The following is a 6,023-nucleotide window of genomic DNA, read 5'->3' on the forward strand; positions in this document are numbered from 1 at the left end:
TTATCATTACCCCATACACCATACATCATTACCACGTTCATAATTACACCATACATCATACACCATTTCATCATACACCATACATCTATACCACATTCATCATTACCCAATACCTCATACACCATTTTACCATTACTCCATACACCATAAATCATTACCCCGTTCATCATTACACAATACCTCATACACCATTTTACCATAACTCCATACACCATAAATCATTACCCCGTTCATCATTACACAATACCATAATATTTTATCATTTCATCATTGCACCAGGAACTATACACCACTACCATGTTCATCATTACATCATACATCAAACATCATTTCACCATTACGCCATACATCATTACCCCGTTTATCATTACAGCATACACCATTACCCTGTTCATGTTTACACCATACATCATACATCATTTCACATATCTCATTACCCCGTTAATCATATACCATCACACCACAAATCGTACCCCATATACTACACATTGTTATACCTTACATTATACATCGTTATCCCATACATTATACATCGTTACCCAAATCATTACACAACGTTTAACCATATAGTTTACATCGTTACACCATACATTATACATTGTTACACTATACATTATACATCGTAACACCATACATCATACAAATTTCATCATACACCATACATCAATACCCCGTTCATCATTATCCCACACATCATACATCATTTTATAATTATCTTATACACCATACATCATTACCCCGTTCATCATTACACCATACATCATTACCCCGTTTATCATTACACCATAAATCATACAATTTTATCATTACATCATACATCATTACCCCGTCATCATTACACATTACATCATACACCATTTCATCATGCACCATACATCATTACCCCATTCATCATTACCGAATACCTCATACACCATACATCATTACCCCATTCATCATTACGAATACCTCATACACTATTTTATCATTACACCATACAACATACATCATTACCCCGTTCATCATTACACCATACATCATTTCCCAATTCATTCTTACACCAGCCACCATTGCCCCATTCATTATTACACCATACATTATTACATCATATACCATACATCATTTCCCTGTTCATAATAACACCATACATCTTTACCCCATTCTTTATTACACAATACATCATTACATCATACACCATACACCATATATCGTTTCCCCGTTCATCATTACACCATACATCATAACCCCATTCATAATTACACCATACATCATTTCCCCATTCATTATTACACCATACATCATTACCCCATTCATTATTACACCTTACATCATTACCCTATTATTTATTACACCATACATCATTTCCCCATTCATTATTAAACCATACATCATTACCCCATTCATTATTACACCATACATCATTTCCCCATTCATTATTAAACCATACATCATTACCCCATTCATTATTACACCATACATTATTATCCCATTCTTTATTACACAATACATCATTACATCATATACCAAACATTATTTCCCCGTTCATCATTACACCATACATCATTACCCCATCCATAATTACACCATACATCATTTCACCATTCATTATTACACCATACATCATTACTCCATTCATTATTACACCATACATCATTTCCCCATTCTTTATTACACAATATATCATTAAGTCATACACCAAACATCATTTCCCCGTTCATCTTTACACCATACATCATTTCCCCGTTCATCATTACACCATACATAATAACCCCATTCATAATTACACCATACAGCATTTCCCCATTCATTATTGCACCATACATCATTACCCCATTCATTATTACACCAAACATCATTACCCATTCATTATTATACCATACAATACCTCATACACCATACATCATTACCCCATTCATCATTACGAATACCTCATACACTATTTTATCATTACACCATACAACATACATCATTACCCCGTTCATCATTACACCATACATCATTTCCCAATTCATTCTTACACCAGCCACCATTGCCCCATTCATTATTACACCATACATTATTACATCATATACCATACATCATTTCCCTGTTCATAATAACACCATACATCTTTACCCCATTCTTTATTACACAATACATCATTACATCATACACCATACACCATATATCGTTTCCCCGTTCATCATTACACCATACATCATAACCCCATTCATAATTACACCATACATCATTTCCCCATTCATTATTACACCATACATCATTACCCCATTCATTATTACACCTTACATCATTACCCTATTATTTATTACACCATACATCATTTCCCCATTCATTATTAAACCATACATCATTACCCCATTCATTATTACACCATACATCATTTCCCCATTCATTATTAAACTATACATCATTACCCCATTCATTATTACACCATACATTATTATCCCATTCTTTATTACACAATACATCATTACATCATATACCAAACATTATTTCCCCGTTCATCATTACACCATACATCATTACCCCATCCATAATTACACCATACATCATTTCACCATTCATTATTACACCATACATCATTACTCCATTCATTATTACACCATACATCATTTCCCCATTCTTTATTACACAATATATCATTAAGTCATACACCAAACATCATTTCCCCGTTCATCTTTACACCATACATCATTTCCCCGTTCATCATTACACCATACATAATAACCCCATTCATAATTACACCATACATCATTTCCCCATTCATTATTGCACCATACATCATTACCCCATTCATTATTACACCAAACATCATTACCCATTCATTATTATACCATACATTATTACACCATACACCATACATCATTACTCCGTTCATAATTACACCATACATAATACTTCATTTTATCATTGTACCATACACCATACATTATTTCCCCGTTCATCATTACACCATACACCATACAGCATTATCCCGTTCATTATTACACCATGCATAATACATCCTTTTATCATTGCACCATACACCATACATCAATACCCCGTTCATCATTACCCCACACATCATACATCATTTTATAATTATCTTATACACCATACATCATTACCCCGTTCATCATTACACCATACATCATTACCCCGTTTATCATTACACCATAAATCATACAATTTTATCATTACATCATACATCATTACCCCGTCATCATTACACATTACATCATACACCATTTCATCATGCACCATACATCATTACCCCATTCATCATTACCGAATACCTCATACACCATACATCATTACCCCATTCATCATTACCGAATACCTCATACACTATTTTATCATTACACCATACAACATACATCATTACCCCGTTCATCATTACACCATACATCATTTCCCAATTCATTCTTACACCAGCCACCATTGCCCCATTCATTATTACACCATACATTATTACATCATATACCATACATCATTTCCCTGTTCATAATAACACCATACATCTTTACCCCATTCTTTATTACACAATACATCATTACATCATACACCATACACCATATATCGTTTCCCCGTTCATCATTACACCATACATCATAACCCCATTCATAATTACACCATACATCATTTCCCCATTCATTATTACACCATACATCATTACCCCATTCATTATTACACCTTACATCATTACCCTATTATTTATTACACCATACATCATTTCCCCATTCATTATTAAACCATACATCATTACCCCATTCATTATTACACCATACATCATTATCCCATTCTTTATTACACAATACATCATTACATCATATACCAAACATTATTTCGCCGTTCATCATTACACCATACATCATTACCCCATCCATAATTACACCATACATCATTTCACCATTCATTATTACACCATACATCATTACTCCATTCATTATTACACCATACATCATTTCCCCATTCTTTATTACACAATATATCATTAAGTCATACACCAAACATCATTTCCCCGTTCATCTTTACACCATACATCATTTCCCCGTTCATCATTACACCATACATAATAACCCCATTCATAATTACACCATACATCATTTCCCCATTCATTATTGCACCATACATCATTACCCCATTCATTATTACACCAAACATCATTACCCATTCATTATTATACCATACATTATTACACCATACACCATACATCATTACTCCGTTCATAATTACACCATACATAATACTTCATTTTATCATTGTACCATACACCATACATTATTTCCCCGTTCATCATTACACCATACATCATACAGCATTATCCCGTTCATTATTACACCATGCATAATACATCCTTTTATCATTGCACCATACACCATACATCATTACCCCGTTCATCATTACACCATACATCATACACCATTTCATAAGTACACCATACATCATTTCCCCATTCATTATTACACCATACATCATTACCCCATTCATTATTACACCAAACATCATTACCCCATTCATTACTATACCATACATTATTACAACATACACCATACATCATTACTCCGTTCATTATTACACCATACATAATACTTCATTTTATCATTGCACCATACACCATACATCATTTCCCCGTTCATCATTACACCATACATAATACATCCTTTTATCATTGCACCATACACCATACATCATTACCCCGTTCTTTATTACACCATAAATAATACTCCATTTTACCATTACACCATATATAATACTCCATTTTACCATTACACCATACACCATACATCATTCCCCCGTTCATCATTACGCAATACCTTATTGTATCATTTCATCATTACACCACCAACTGTACATCACTACCCTGTTCATCATTACACATTACACCATACATCAAACATCATTTCACCATTACACCATACATCATTACCCGTTCGTCATTACACCATACGCCATACATCATTACCTCGTTCATCATAACACCATACATCATACATCATTTCACATATTTCCTAACCCCGTAAATCATATACTATCACACCATAAATCATACCCCATATATAACACACGTTACCCAAATCATTACACAACGTTTAACCATATATTTTAAATCGTTACACAATATTTTATACATCGTTACACCATACATTAGACATCGTTACACAATACATCATACACGTTTCATCATACACCATACATCATTACCCCGTTCATCATTACACCATACATCATTATCCCGTTCATCATTTCACCATACAACATACACCATTTCATCATACACCATACATCATTACCCCATTCATCATTACCGAATACCTCATACACCATTTTATCATTTCACCATACACCATACGTCATACATCATTACACAACGTTTAACCATATAGTTTACATCGTTACACCATACATAATACATCGTTACATCATACATTATACATCGTTACACCATACATTATACATTGTTACACCATACATTATACATCGTTACACCATACATTATACATCGTTACACCATTCATTAGACATCGTTACACATACATTATAGATCGTTACACCATATATTTTAAATCGTTACATCATTCATTATACATGGTTACACCAAATACCATTACATCATACATACTTACACTGATCACTTTTCATTATTAAACCAAGTGTACAATATTCCTTATCTCCTAACCTACGTAATGCATACAAGATTTGATCATTCAAAGTGACATGAGCAGTGACGGGGTTGAGAAAGTCAAATATCATTATATCTGCTTTTGTTTTTAAACGAACTAGTTTTTTTAAAACATACAACATTTTAGCCATCATCTTTAATCATTCCCCTTTGCAGAAAGTACTATTACACCATGTATCAAACATTCAACATCCTTATACCATACAAGTTAAATCGGAAAGTTTTTTTTTCCATTCAATAGCTGGTCATATTTACCAATCAAATATTGACTGACTGAATTAAGAATTTTACACATCATTATAGTGCTTCGAATTTACAACGATATCTTTTATAAGGAAGATCTACTAATTATTCTTGTCCTGCTCTACACAACAGAATTCAC

This window comes from Mytilus trossulus, chromosome 11 (assembly GCF_036588685.1).
Source record: "Mytilus trossulus isolate FHL-02 chromosome 11, PNRI_Mtr1.1.1.hap1, whole genome shotgun sequence".
Taxonomy (NCBI): domain Eukaryota; kingdom Metazoa; phylum Mollusca; class Bivalvia; order Mytilida; family Mytilidae; genus Mytilus; species Mytilus trossulus.